Below are 15,996 nucleotides of genomic sequence, written 5' to 3' on the forward strand. Positions count from 1 at the left end.
GGTTATTGTTATTTTTGTAATATTATGTGCTCTGCCTCTCATCTTACCGATTATTCTTGCTGCCCAGGTGCAATTTATACATTTAGTTTACATTTCCATTTCTTGTTAATGCCTTATTTGCGCTCCCCTATATATTAATTAATTTTTATATCATTGGTGATGCGTTACTACATTATTATATTAGGGTACTTCATTAGTTGTAGCGCTATTTAGCCCACTTCTATCCTGTAAGGTCCTTTTAGGGACGCTCACTATTCCCTTTCATAGTTCTGGCAGATTTTCTGCCTTTGGCCCATATCCAAGATGGCCGCGGCCGTCCTTCCTGTTCCTATACATGTGTGGGTGGACGCACTTCCTGTCCCGCCCCCGTCTGCCTGTGGTCTGGCGTCTGACGTCATGGGGCCCCGTGCTGATCAGCGCCAGCCCAGGCAGCGATGGGGGATGTGGGGGGATTTGTCAGCATCACCCCTCATGATTGGTGCTTGTTTTTTACCTCCCCTATTTAAACCGCAATTAACACCCTATTGACACGCCCCCTGAGGAAGGAAGATCATTTCCGAAACGTACGTCGGGGTCAGCTGAGCTTGGGATCCAGTGTCTCTCCCCTCTCCCCTCCTGGTATGTTTACTTTACTTTTGTGTCTTTGTAATTTCACCCCTGATTATATGGCTGTCCAGCTGGGGATTTTACCCCTTATTGCTTTTCACTGGTCTGCCTGTTATATATCGGGTGTGTATACTTGAATCTTTACCACCAGGTGTTTACTTATGATAAGGGTCAGAGTGAGGTTTTTGACACTGTATACCCCTTTGCTCTGCTTCTGCTTGTGTCACCCTTTATTTGTCATTGTTTGTGCTTTTCTACCTGTGTTATCTAATAAAGATTTGTGATTTTATCATACTTTGGACATCTATGCACTGATTTCCTCTTGTTGTTTCTTATTGATTACAGTGTGTCCTACACTGATTTTCCATGGGCTGATTGTGTTGGTTTCATCTGCACCCACATGCAATATATGATGTTATACTGTTTCAGCCTTGTGGTCTGTCATTTTTATTTATCATTGATTTTTACTGTGTTATGCACAGGTATTTTGACTGACAACATGGATTTCCGGGCCAAAGAAAAATCTTGGCTGTCACAAATGGACCAGGTATTTGGCGCCAACATGGCGGGTGTACAGCCATCTGGGGATAGTGGTTTTGAAGACAAATTTGGTTCTGTTAAAATTTTGCTCTCTAAACGATCTAAACTATGGTGGAATCGGTCTTTGTTGGAAAAATATAAAAACAATAAAATGATTCCTAGAGGTCTCAGGGTAAAAGTTATTCCCTCTTTCCCTATTGAGGACGAGACCTTTATAGCCAAGTGGGAGGAGTCGTGCAATAATTGCTCAATGTTTCTTATGCAATGTTTAATTGAACATAATACCTCCACCATTGATAGCTTGGATTTGTTAATTGACACTACACTTAATGAGCTCCGCAATGGTTGTCCAGTAGACAAATTACAGAAATTTGAAGAAGATCTTGACAAATCCATGGACTCTTTGGTTAAAAAAATCCAGGATAATCAAATAGCAAAATTTAACCGGGATATTAAGGACTATCAGTCCAAAAGGGTATATGCAGTGGGGCAAAAAAGTATTTAGTCAGTCAGCAATAGTGCAAGTTCCACCGTCTGTAATTTACATCATAGGTAGACCTCAACTATGGGAGACAAACTGAGAAAAAAAAATCCAGAAAATCACATTGTCTGTTTTTTTTTTCATTTTATTTGCATATTATGGTGGAAAATAAGTATTTGGTCAGAAACAAGCAATCAAGATTTCTGGCTCTCACAGACCTGTAACTTCTTCTTTAAGAGTCTCCTCTTTCCTCCACTCATTACCTGTAGTAATGGCACCTGTTTAAACTTGTTATCAGTATAAAAAGACACCTGTGCACACCCTCAAACAGTCTGACTCCAAACTCCACTATGGTGAAGACCAAAGAGCTGTCAAAGGACACCAGAAACAAAATTGTAGCCCTGCACCAGGCTGGGAAGACTGAATCTGCAATAGCCAACCAGCTTGGAGTGAAGAAATCAACTGTGGGAGCAATAATTAGAAAATGGAAGACATACAAGACCACTGATAATCTCCCTCGATCTGGTGCTCCACGCAAAATCCCACCCCGTGGGGTCAGAATGATCACAAGAACGGTGAGCAAAAATCCCAGAACCACGCGGGGGGACCTAGTGAATGAACTGCAGAGAGCTGGGACCAATGTAACAAGGCCTACCATAAGTAACACACTACGCCACCATGGACTCAGATCCTGCAGTGCCAGACGTGTCCCACTGCTTAAGCCTGTACATGTCCGGGCCCGTCTGAAGTTTGCTAGAGAGCATTTGGATGATCCAGAGGAGTTTTGGGAGAATGTCCTATGGTCTGATGAAACCAAACTGGAACTGTTTGGTAGAAACACAACTTGTCGTGTTTGGAGGAAAAAGAATACTGAGTTGCATCCATCAAACACCATACCTACTGTAAAGCATGGTGGTGGAAACATCATGCTTTGGGGCTGTTTCTCTGCAAAGGGGCCAGGACGACTGATCCGGGTACATGAAAGAATGAATGGGGCCATGTATCGTGAGATTTTGAGTGCAAACCTCCTTCCATCAGCAAGGGCATTGAAGATGAAACGTGGCTGGATCTTTCAACATGACAATGATCCAAAGCACACCGCCAGGGCAACGAAGGAGTGGCTTCGTAAGAAGCATTTCAAGGTCCTGGAGTGGCCTAGCCAGTCTCCAGATCTCAACCCTATAGAAAACCTTTGGAGGGAGTTGAAAGTCCGTGTTGCCAAGCGAAAAGCCAAAAACATCACTGCTCTAGAGGAGATCTGCATGGAGGAATGGGCCAATATACCAACAACAGTGTGTGGCAACCTTGTGAAGACTTACAGAAAACGTTTGACCTCTGTCATTGCCAACAAAGGATATATCACAAAGTATTGAGATGAAATTTTGTTTCTGACCAAATACTTATTTTCCACCATAATATGCAAATAAAATGAAAAAAAAAACAGACAATGTGATTTTCTGGATTTTATTTTCTCAGTTTGTCTCCCATAGTTGAGGTCTACCTATGATGTAAATTACAGACGCCTCTCATCTCTTTAAGTGGTGGAACTTGCACTATTGCTGACTGACTAAATACTTTTTTGCCCCACTGTATGTGGAGAAGGAATGTGGTTCATCATTCCAATCTACGTAAGACATCTTCTTCTTCTTTCTCTGTGTCATCTTTGAGTGGACACTCAGATCTCTCTTCCGTATCCACTACTGCAACAAATGAGACTTCTAGACTACGCGATCATACATTCCATCTGTATAGAAGAAACGTGACCCATCCCAAACGTGACAATAAGGTGATTAACTTAAGTGAGCTAAGTCTCTCTGATGCCGATCTGTGTCTCCTCGGCAGGGGTCTCTCCTTTAGTCCAACCTCTCATTTTGACCTTTTTGGGACTATTAAGGATGTACATCTTTTTGCTAGGTCGTTGCTGTTCAAAAGGTACTTTGATTCTAATGATGCTTCTACATTGATTCCCACAGAGGAGGAACAGGAGGCTTTGAGGATACTTGAGGAACCCTCCTTGGAAAATTGCCCTGATGGAGGTAAGATCCCTCCTTCAATTCGCCCACGATCAACTAAGTTTCCTGCGTTATCTTCGTGTGCCAATATTGATTTGTTCGTCCGGGTGGTTACGGATGAACTGTACAAAATTCCCAGCTTTATTGCTGGAGATAACCTTAATAGGGAGGAAAGACAGCGTTTGAGATATTTACAAGAACTGCCAGGTGTTCTTATCAAACCGGCTGATAAGGGTGGTAATGTCGTCCTGTGGCCAACTGAGATGTACGAGAGGGAGGCATTTCGTCAGTTAAACAACAAATCCTGTTACAGGAAGTTGACGTATAACCCCCTCTCGGCCTATTCATCTCAGTTGGAAACTATATTAAAAAGATCTCTGCAGGACGGCATTATCACTAAGCCGCTATGTTCGGCATTATTGGTATCTGAACCTGCGATCCCTACGTTGTATTTACTCCCTAAGATACATAAGAATGCCTCCGTACCACCCGGACGACCGATTGTATCTGGACGGGGCAATTTCCTGGAGAATGTTAATAAGTGGATAGATTACCATCTGCAACCTCTTGTGTCCAGCCTTCCTTCCTCCGTGACACTGGGGATCTTCTGCGCAGGGTCGACGGGCTTTGCCTTGAGAGTGATACTCTTTTAGTTTCAGCAGATGTAGAGTCCCTTTATACTAACATCAAACATACTGACGGATTGAGAGCCGTGAGATTTTTCCTGAATACATCTGGCCTATCATTAGGCCTAAGGGACCTTCTGCTGGAGCTATTAGAGTTCACTCTCACACACAATTTCTTTGTGTTCAAGGAGTCCTTCTACCTGCAGCTCCAGGGTACCGCAATGGGAGCGGCCTTCGCGCCGTCGTATGCGGGTCTATTCCTGGGGCTGTGGGAGAGGGACCTCTTTCTGTCAGATGAGCCTTCGTCAATGGGCCGCGTCCCTTTTTGGACGCGGTACATTGATGATGTCTTCTTCATCTGGCAGGGCACGCCCGTCGACCTTGAGCGGTTGATGACCACTTTGAACAGCAATGACCGCAACATCCATTTAACATTTACGTATAGTTCAGAGGCTTTGGATTTTCTACATGTTACTGTCAGGAGGGACCCTGCCGGGTTTTTACAGACGGACATCTTCAGAAAGACTACGGCTACCAATTCCTTACTTCACGCCACGTCATCTCATCCAGAACATATTATTAAATCTGTCCCAGTTGGACTATTTTTACGATTACGTCGTATTTGTTCGACTGATGAAACTTTCTTTCATCGCGCAAATGAGCTCCGTCAATGCTTCTTAGATCGTGGATATAGCCGTAGATCACTGAAGCGAGCCTTTAATCGTGCCAAACATACTTCTAGACAAGATTTACTGTATAAAACGGGGTCATCTACTGAGTCTAGGGATCGGCAGGTTGTGAGGTTCGTTACCACTTACAACTCCAGATCTAATGCCGTTAGGACGGCTTTACAAAAGGCCTGGCCTATACTCCGGATTGACCCAGTCATCAATAAATTCACCACCGAAAAACCGTCTTTGGCATTTCGACGGGCAAAAAATTTAAGAGACCATTTGGTCTCTAGTCATTATTCTGGTGGTTTTAGACCCTCATTCCTGGACTCCTTTACTCTCAGGGCTGGTTGTTCTCCATGTGGTCACTGTGTTGCCTGCCCCAACATATTGCGATGCAATGATTTCACCAACTCGGATGGTGATCAAACTTTCACCATTAAACAACGAATCACATGCACGACAAGATATGTAATTTATTACGCTACTTGTCCGTGTGATCTTATTTATGTTGGCCTTACAACACGCCAACTAAAGGTCCGTGTGCGTGAGCATGTGTTGGGGATCCAGGCGGCACGGGACCACATGGATGACTCCACCCTGAGAACTATTCCCAGGCACTTCAAAGATCATCATAAATGTGACGCATCTTTACTTAAAGTGCGTGGCATCGAGGCTCTGAGAATAGATATCAGAGGTGGGGGCCTATCTAAAAGGCTGGGTCAACTGGAAACCAGGTGGATCTGGAAGTTGCAAACGGTTCATCCGAGGGGTCTTAATGAGTGTCTGTCATTTGCTCCATTTTTATGATTTTCCTTTCTATCCCCTTTTCTGCTGCTACCAGTTGGGTGACTCTTCGTGTCTTTGGTTTTAACATTTGTTTTTATTTCAGTTTTAATTGCAGGCACCGGTCTGATGGTTTTCTTGTGGCTTTCCTTGTTGGGTTGGATGGATATCCTACTTGGGAAGATGAAGATACATCTACTCCTCCATTGTTGTATGGAGAATATGGCGGTTTCAAGGCCTCATTTTTCCCTCATCGCAATGTTATGAATGCTGGACTAACAATGCCTCTGTATTTATGTGCCAGTTTATTCTATGGCACATTCTGAATGGAGAATTTGGCAGTTTCAAGGCCTCACTTTTTTTTTTTTTTTTTTATGCATGCTGGACTAATGACGTTGCTGTATCCATATGTAGGTGTATTTTATGGCTCAATATTATGGATGTGTATACTGATGTATATTTCGACACGTATACAGCTTTTGTGCGGCTTTATGTATTTAAAATCATGTATTCGATTATATATGATAGGTATGGGCACTGAACACTAGTTATTGTTATTTTTGTAATATTATGTGCTCTGCCTCTCATCTTACCGATTATTCTTGCTGCCCAGGTGCAATTTATACATTTAGTTTACATTTCCATTTCTTGTTAATGCCTTATTTGCGCTCCCCTATATATTAATTAATTTTTATATCATTGGTGATGCGTTACTACATTATTATATTAGGGTACTTCATTAGTTGTAGCGCTATTTAGCCCGCTTCTATCCTGTAAGGTCCTTTTAGGGACACTCACTATTCCCTTTCATAGTTCTGGCAGATTTTCTGCCTTTGGCCCATATCCAAGATGGCTGCGGCCGTCCTTCCTGTTCCTATACATGTGTGGGTGGACGCGCTTCCTGTCCCGCCCCCGTCTGCCTGTGGTCTGGCGTCTGACGTCATGGGGCCCCGTGCTGATCAGCGCCAGCCCAGGCAGCGATGGGGGATGTGGGGGGATTGGTCAGCGTCACCCCTCATGATTGGTGCTTGTTTTTTACCTCCCCTATTTAAACCGCAATTAACACCCTATTGACACGCCCCCTGAGGAAGGAAGATCATTTCCGAAACGTACGTCGGGGTCAGCTGAGCTTGGGATCCAGTGTCTCTCCCCTCTCCCCTCCTGGTATGTTTACTTTACTTTTGTGTCTTTGTAATTTCACCCCTGATTATATGGCTGTCCAGCTGGGGATTTTACCCCTTATTGCTTTTCACTGGTCTGCCTGTTATATATCGGGTGTGTATACTTGAATCTTTACCACCAGGTGTTTACTTATGATAAGGGTCAGAGTGAGGTTTTTGACACTGTATACCCCTTTGCTCTGCTTCTGCTTGTGTCACCCTTTATTTGTCATTGTTTGTGCTTTTCTACCTGTGTTATCTAATAAAGATTTGTGATTTTATCATACTTTGGACATCTATGCACTGATTTCCTCTTGTTGTTTCTTATTGATTACAGTGTGTCCTACACTGATTTTCCATGGGCTGATTGTGTTGGTTTCATCTGCACCCACATGCAATATATGATGTTATACTGTTTCAGCCTTGTGGTCTGTCATTTTTTTTTTTTTTTTTTTTATTTATCTCTCATTTGCTGTAGTAATCAACATATAAAGGGAAACTTTCAGTTAGCGAAACGGGGGCAGGCGACCTTATTGTAGGCATTTGGACCCTACTCTCAAACACTGCCTTGTTTTAGAGAAAAAAATAGTTTACATAGGAACAGACATAACATTCATCAGGTAGGCACTAGTGATGAGCGAGTATACTCGTTGCTCGGGTGGCCTCCAAGTATTTTGGCCTGCTTGGAGATTTAGTGTTTGTCAACATAGCTGCATGATTTGCGGCTGCTTAACAGGCTGAATACATGTGTGGAATTCCTAACAAACAGGCAACCCCCACATGTATTCAGCCTGTCTAGCAGCCGCAAATCATGCAGCTGCCTCGACAAACATTAAATCTCCGAGCACGCCAAAATAATTGGAGATCACCCGAGCATGCTCGGGAAAAAACGAGCAACGATTATACTCGCTCATCACTAATAGGCACGTTTCCGGCTCTCCCTGTCCAGCTCAGCTACAATGACATATCTTTTCCTTTTGTGTATATGCTAGAAGCCAGTTAATCAAGCTTAGTTGGGTGAGGAAAAGCCAACAGGGACTGGCCCACATGACTGTTATCTGCTTTCCAGGTTTCCTTGCAAATCATGGCCCAATTCATCAAGACTGGGGTTTTGTGATCTAGTCTTGATGGAGTAAGATATGCCAAATTTATTAAGCGGTATGTGCCTGGGACGTCCTCACAACCAGGGCTGTGGGGTACTCGGTACTGGGCCTGATGACCTTCAATGGGAGATGTCACGGCAGCTGGGACCTGGCCCGTGGCCCTGGGCGCCCATTGTAAAAAGGGGTTGTTTCAGTGAGCTGATGGTAGTGAAAGTTTATAAGTGATTCGTGACACCACCTGTGGTATTTGGCAATAGAGATGTAAGCCGACGCTGCAGACAGATCCTCTGGGACAAATGGTGTGGTGCAGCAGTGATGTTGTGGCCCTCCACAGGCAGGGCTGGAGTCCCAGGGCAGTGTAGGTGAAGTGACACTTAGATGATGTAGTGTCAGGTGCGAGGGATGTAGCGGTGCTGGGCAGGTTGGCGCAAGGATAAGTGGAGGACACCAGGGCATGTAGTTCCAAAGCTTTACTCACAGTCTGTTGTGCAAACAGGTGCCCACTTCCGTGCCGTGTCCTCCGGGTCAGGGGCTCAGTCAACCACCAGGCCAGATGGAATACTCAACAGGAGTCTGATTTCTTCCTTCCCTATGATGAAATCTGGACCCTTACATGCTGCAGTCTCCTGCGTTTCATCTGCGGTAGAGGAGATTGCAGAGGAGAGTGCCTTGCGGCAACTCTGTCCAGAGGCTAAGCCCTCTGTTCCCTCCACTGAGCATGCTCATGGGACTAGCGCACATTGGAGTTCGGGAGTCACATGCTCAGGTCCTGTGTCTAATCCTATTGGCTCCTCCTGGAGCCTTGGAGACTTCCGGAAGGTCCTATTTGGTATAAAAAGCGCGCATGGCTGTTCCGCCATGCACAAGTATTTCATACTTGCTTCTGCATGTATGGTGATGGATGCTTGGACTGGTGACTGACTTATTAAGAAACCCCTTCCCTCTGATAATACGATTGTGTGAGTGTCTGGGTTCAGCCAGTAGCAGCGCTAGCGCCAGCGCGCATATTCTCCATCTTGCTCAGCAGCTTAGCGTCTGCATTGCGCCAGCGTTATTGCAATGCCTTGCCAGCGGCTCAGTTCTTGCCGCGCTGCAGTTGCAGCTTTCTCTGCGCCCGCGGTTGCGACGCTTCGCACCTTATTTGACGATAGGTCTAGACGGAGTAGTCCTGCTGTATAAGGCTATTCCTGTGACCGCGAATACCGCGACTATATCGCTGTGTGTCTGTGACTCTGAACAGACTCAGCGTTTAATTTGAGCTTATTTGACTGCAGCTTTGTGAGTATAACAGAGCTTGCTTTTGTGCAAGGGGTGCCGTCTAACCCTTGTGCACATTACCGCCTTGCTCTGCCTCTCTAGCAGCGGTTTTTCAATCGACCGCACGGTGGACCCCGGGTGGCGAAGGCACTTTATTTATTTTTTATTTAGTGTCTTCCACCACTCCTAACATAATACTAGCGCCAGGGTCTGGCTATAGATGGCAGATCAGTAGCAACTGGTGCAGTGTGTGCGACAGCTCGAGGCTCGCTTGGCCACCCTTGAGAGGTCTCTCGCAGCTGCACAGGCCACAGATGCTGCTGTTCAGGCACTCACAGATGCCGTGGGGCGTATGTCCGTGTCCTCCCTTGTGCCGACAGTTACCCGCCTCCCGTTGCCCGAAAAATTCTCTGGGGATGGCGCATCCAGCAGGGGTTTCATCAGCCAGTGCTCTATACACCTTGAGCTGCTGGCTGCGCAATTCCCTACAGAGCGGGCTAAGGTGGCCTTCATTATCTCCCTACTGTCGGGCAAGGCTCTGGAATGGGCTACGCCTCTATGGGAACGTAGTGACCTCGAGATTCGGACTGCGGCCAACTTGCTAACAGCCATCAAGCAAGTATTTCTCGGTCCTCGGGTCACGCACGATTCGTCTCTGCAGCTGCTCTCCTTTACTCAGGGGTCGCTCTCGGTTAGCCAGTATGCCGTCCGTTTTCGGACACTGGCATCCGATTTGGAATGGTCCGACAGAGCGCTTATCCCCGTTTTTTGGCGAGGTCTAGCAGAGCACGTGAAGGATGCTCTCTCCACTAGAGAGATCCCCACCAGATTGGAAGAGCTAATTTCCGTCTCCTCACGTATCGACCTCCGTTTTTCGGAGCGCGGTATGGAGAGGGCTCACTCCAAGCGAAGAGGTGCCTCAGCTCCTGAATTTTTCGTACCTCCTGAGCTGTCTGAGCCAGAGGTTATACCTCCTGAGCCCATGGAGGTGTCTTTTACCGATCTCAACACAGACTCTGATCAGGAATCCATTTGCGGTTGTCCCCATGTATGTGCGGTTTCTCCAGAAGAAAGCTCCCCGCAATGGTCAGAATCTGAACCGGTCACCGAGACTTTTGTCCCTCCTCATCTTAGGGCTCAAGTTCTCACATGGGCGCATGCTTCCCATGCACCTCAACATCGAGGTTACATGCAAATCTCGAAGCTCTTGGCCGGAGCATATTGGTGGCCTCATAGAGCTCGGGATATTAAAAAATTTATCCAGGCTTGCACTTCATGTGCCCAGATTAACCTTCCTAAGCGGAGAGTGGTGACGGTCGCTGATTCGCGGCGGCGTTCTGTTGCATCGCCAGCTCCTGCCATCTCCCAGGTGTCTCTGTTGAAACCTGGTGACTTTTCTTCCACTGATGCCTTCCAGGTGTCCCGGTTTACTGTAACACCTACCAGGACATCAAGCTCGTCTTCGGGTGAGTTTGAGCCCAGGTTGATGGTTCGTAAGGCTCAGGGAGGAGGGGGCCCTAGGAGGGGGGGTAATGTTAGGAGTCTGATTTCTTCCTTCCCTATGATGAAATCTGGACCCTTACAAGCTGCAGTCTCCTGCGTTTCATCTGCGGTAGAAGAGATTGCAGAGGAGAGTGCCTTGCGGCAACTCTCTCCAGAGGCTAAGTCCTCTGTTCCCTCCACTGAGCATGCTCATGGGACGAGCGCCCATTGGAGTTTGGGAGTCACATGCTCAGGTCCTGTGTCTAATCCTATTGGCTCCTCCTGGAGCCTTGGAGACTTCCGGAAGGTCCCGTTTGGTATAAAAAGTGCGCATGGCTGTTCCGCCATGCGCTAGTATTTCATACTTGATGCTGAATGTATGGTGATGGATGCTTGGACTGGTGACTGACTTATTAAGAAACCCCTTCCCTCTGATAATACGATTGTGTGAGTGTTTGGGTTCAGCCAGTAGCAGCGCTAGCGCCAGCGCGCATATGCTCCATCTTGCTCAGCAGCTTAGCGTCTGCATTGCGCCAGCGTTATTGCAACGCCTTGCCAGCGGCTCAGTTCTTGCCGCACTGCAGTTGCAGCTTTCTCTGCGTCCGCGGTTGCGACGCTTCGCACCTTATTTGACGGTAGGTCTAGACGGAGTAGTCCTGCTGTTTAAGGCTACTCCTGTGACCACGAATACCGCGACTATATCGCTGTGTGTCTGTGACTCTGAACAAACTCAGCGTTTAATTTGAGCTTATTTGCCTGCAGCTCTGTGAGTATAATAGAGCTTGCTTTTGTGCACGGGGTGCCATCTAACCCTTGTGCACATTACCACGTTGTGCTCTGCCTCTCTAGCAGCGGTTTTTCCATCCACCGCACGGTGGACCCCGGGTGGCGAAGGCACTTTATTTATTTTTTATCTAGTGTCTTCCGCCACTCCTAACAACTCCCTTCCAACACTCCGCCAACATATGTGCCTTTTCTGAACGTCTCCGCTTATAGCGCCTTTGAGTGAAGTACTCCTAGTACTGAGTTACACTGGAGTTCCTCCTGTCAGATGTTCCTATGAACTCTACTTGTACGGCAGACAGCTGTAGCCTGCTTCGGGGACTCCTTGCTATTAAGTCCCTTCTCACTAATATGTTGCTGTTGTGCCCACAAGTCTTGTGTGGGAATAAAGTGGTCACTACTTCTATTCCTCCAGTGTCTGCTGCAGGACCATTAGTATCCGTACAACCTCGGGGACTGGACCCTGGCCTTGCGCCTTGAACTTGAAAAGGGTTCTCCTCTAACCCTGGTCCTTGTTCTCTTAGGCCTGTTTCACACATCAGTTTTTCACAATCAGTCAAGATCCGCCGTTGTGTGAAAAAAAACGGATCCACCAATTTTCCTTGCGGATCCGTTTTTTTCCCCATTGACTTTCATTATCGGCGGATTTTGACTGATGACTGTCCGTTGCATCTGTATTTCAGCGGATCCGCCAAAATTTTGGCGTCCGCAGAGATCACCGAACTGACCATGCAACTTTTTTTGCAGTCCGGATCCGCATTTTTCCTTTTAACCCTGAATCAAGTGTCGCTGCTGGTTGAAAATTCTCTCTCTCTCCCCGCAACCTCCATTCCTCGCGCGCGATCTCCAGCCTCTCAACGCGCGATCTCCAGCCTCTCAACGCGCGATCTCCAGCCACTCAACGCGCGATCTCCAGCCACTCAACGCGCGATCTCCAGCCTCTCATCGCGCGATATCCAGCCACATTGCGCAATCTCCAGCCCCACATCTCTCATCGTGCGAGATGACCGGTATTAATTTTTTTTTTTTTTTTAAATTTTTCCTGCCGCGGTTCCTTTAAATTTTTACCATCCGCTGTCCCTCGTTTCTGTCAGTCCGCCTGCGATTCCGTTTTCCGCTATTTTGGCGGATTTAGACTGACAGAAAAAACTGAAGTGTGAAACAGGCCTTATTCTCCTCACGTTCCGTGCTAATCCTTCTTTCCAATGGAGAATCAAGCTTCCTTCCTCTGTCTCTTTCCTGTGCCAGCAGACCCAGATCACTGTGGCCTGCTGCAGCACTTCCCTCTTCCATCCCTCTCCCGTGGATCTTCTCTGTCTCACACTCTGTCCTTCTACATCTTCACTCACTCACTGAATGAAAGACTGACTGACTGACTCAACTCTTCCCGCTCTTTTTGGTGTGAACTTAACTCCACCCACCTCCCAGCACGTTTTGTGTTCCAAGCAGGGAGCCACCAAGTGGTGCTTTGCTATACTCCAAGCAGGGAGCCTCCGAAGGTGCTTTGCTACACTACTTTGAGGTGTGGTGTGCAGGTGTTGGAGTGTGGTCAGGTGTTTCCACCTTACCTTGATGGTGGGGCATCACACCTCAGGAGGAGGTGCAGTACCTCTGTGGCGACTGAGCCTCAGGGGTGCCACATACCCCCCTGTTAAATACAGCACGTCCGCGGCCTTCAAGGAAACAAAGTTGACAATACAGGAACATACAAATTTTTATATTGCATAACGAACAGTTCTTATCTAATCTCAATATGAGAGGCACTCATTCTTGAACGTTACAAACAATTTAACTGTCTATCTATATTTAAAGTTATGCTACCTAGTTTAAAGTGCTATAGAAGCAAATTCACTATCAGCTTGAGTAACACATTTTCTAGCAACACATTTCTTTTCTGTTATCTTTCACATTTTTTACTCTCTTCTTTTCCTTTTGTCTAGATTCATCATCTGCATATTTTTATTCAATTCTCACATCTTTATTCAAACATTGTAAAACATTCACTGTATGTCTATCTCAATTAAACCCTATGAAATCTGTCATTAATACTTTCACTTTCTAGTTTCTTATTCAAAAATACTAAGCATTATCAACAAGTGCAAAGAGTAGACATTGGACCGGCCATCATGTCTGGAAATGTCCTTATAACGAGGTAGTCCTTGTTCCAAGGGCAGGTTCCTATGTAAAACCAAGAGAAAGCACCTAAAGAGGTGCAAACTATATACATTAACAGTTCTGGATCACCCAGCGTCCATGATCTCCACAGTTCAGGTGCAAAGGCTGCCAATCAAACTGGGCAACAAGTGGGAAGAAACAAAAAACATGATAACCCAAAAGAAAAATAGAAAACAAGAACAAAGGGTGCAAATACCCTCCAAAGTAACAAAGTTAGTTATTAGGATTAGATATCCCCTCCTGGGGTTCTGGAAACTGGTTCTCTTCTGGCATAGCAGCTGCCTGCGATGTCTCTGCTACCAATGATTCTGTAGGAGTGGCAGCTGGTACCGATGGATAAGACTCTTCAGCCTCAGGGGGTATCGCTGTTCTGGTCCTTGGTCTAACATCTAGGGATGCCGTGGCCTGTTGGCGTTGGTAGGAGGCTACATGGGGGTTTTGTAGCTGGGGCCAGGAGAACCCCTGTTGCATTTCACGGTCCTAGAGCGACCTTGACTCTCCCAAGCCCTGAAGGTGTCGTATTGTGCGCGCCTGTTCCAACCGCACCCTCCTCAGCAGGGATCTCCTCTATCTCCCCATCTCCGTCAGCCTAGTGCCCCCGGATGACTCGTCCAACACCCCCATCTCAAGCTCCAGCAGGCCAGCCTCCGACAATGAGAATTCGGGGGGTAGCCCATTAGGAGGGCCAGCATCTATACTCAGTGCCTCCCGGTGGTGCAGTCTCGGCTCCAGTGCTGGTACGATGCATGTGCTGGTGGCAGCAGGGGTCGTGGTTGTTGTCCAGGTGGATACCGGAGGTGGTGTCAACGGAGAGACTGCAGGGGATGCTGCCGGGGTGGTGTTGCAGCGGTCGCAGGTGCTACAGGGTTCGTCTGGGGGAGGTCCGGTGCAGCGATGGCGGGTACCGGTAACTGGGGTACCGCGGGTGTAGGCTCCCCCAGGGTGTGTTGCCGATCCAAGGTCCATAAAGCTTCCTGCCTTAGCCGTAAACGGTGCATCAGCTGGGCAATCTCGTCCTCCAGCTGCTGGCGGTTCATCCTGGAAGCCGGGTTGGAGCCTTCAGCCTTGGCGGTGGGGAGATTCAACGCAACCTCCTTGCGCTCCGCAAGCCTCCTCCCTTCTCCTTCCAATATGATGTTCTTCTTCCCGCCTCGGCTCTTTTCCCGCCACTGGCTTCCGCTCCTCCTTTTGGGGCGGCGTCTTCTTCCAACTCCTCCATACTAAGCCAGTATACGAACCCCTCGGGGGGGGTGGGCCTTGTTGCTGTCGCATAGAAGTTCAGACAGGGGAGGCCCAGGACAGTTTGCGGTCTTTTCTTAGGACCACCCAGGTTGTCACGCCCTTCTTTACCGCGCCGGCGGCCATTTTTAACATTCATCTCACAGTCTATCAAATTAGGTCTTCTGCACATTTCCAAAAGTTTTAAGTTCAACAGATCTCAGGCACACAGAAACCGATGGCATCAGGTCTCGTCATCCTGTTCGTGATGCCAAAAATGGGACGCCCTCACACCCAGGGCTGTGGGGTACTCGGTACCGGGCCCAATGAGCTTCAATGGGAGATGTCAAGGCAGCTGGGACCCGGCCCGTAGTCCTGGGCGCCCATTGTAAAAAGGGGTTGTTTCAGTGTGCTGATGGTAGTGAAAGTTTATAAGTGATTCGTGACACCACCTGTGGTATTCGGCAATAGAGATATAAGCCGACGCTGCAGACAGATCCTCTGGGACAGATGGTGTGGTGCAGCAATGATGTTATGGCCCTCCACAGGCAGGGCTGGAGTCCCAGGGCAGTGTAGGTAAAGTGACACTTAGATGATGTAGTGTCAGGTGCGAGGGATGTAGCGGTGCTGGGCAGGTTGGTGCAAGAATAAGTGGAGGACACCAGGGCATGTAGTTCCAAAGCTTTACTCACAGTCTGTTGTGCAAACAGATGCCCGCTTCCATGCCGTGTCCTCCGGGTCAGGGACTCAGTCAACCTCCAGGCCAGATGGAATACTCACCTCCAACACTCCGCCAACATATGTGCCTTTCTGAACGTCTCCTCTTATAGCGCCTTTAAGTGAAGTACTCCTAGTACTGAGTTACACTGGAGTTCCTCCTGTCAGATGTTCCTATGAACTCTACTTGTACGGCAGACAGCTGTAGCCTGCATCGGGGACTCCTTGCTATTAAGTCCCGGCTCACTAATATGTTGCTGTTGTGCCCCCAAGTCTTGTGTGGGAATAAAGTGGTCACTACTTCTATTCCTCCAGTGTCTGCTGCAGGACCATTAGTATCCGTACAACCTAGGGGACCGGACCCCGGCCTTGCGCCTAG

At 47.4% G+C, this 15,996-nt stretch overlaps 1 long non-coding RNA gene across 1 annotated transcript; it reads left to right on the top strand.

Moving 5' to 3' along the window:
- The first annotated feature begins 486 nt into the window (after window positions 1–486).
- Window positions 487–3,663, top strand: LOC141088351 (uncharacterized). Its single transcript, XR_012231939.1, has 3 exons — window positions 487–618; window positions 1,089–1,153; window positions 3,601–3,663. It is a non-coding gene; the product is annotated as an uncharacterized lncRNA (long non-coding RNA).
- The last annotated feature ends 12,333 nt before the right edge of the window (window positions 3,664–15,996 follow it).

Source organism: Dendrobates tinctorius, unplaced genomic scaffold (genome assembly GCF_039654945.1).
Source record: "Dendrobates tinctorius isolate UK_male_01 unplaced genomic scaffold, ASM3965494v1 ptg000003l, whole genome shotgun sequence".
NCBI classification, from domain to species: domain Eukaryota; kingdom Metazoa; phylum Chordata; class Amphibia; order Anura; family Dendrobatidae; genus Dendrobates; species Dendrobates tinctorius.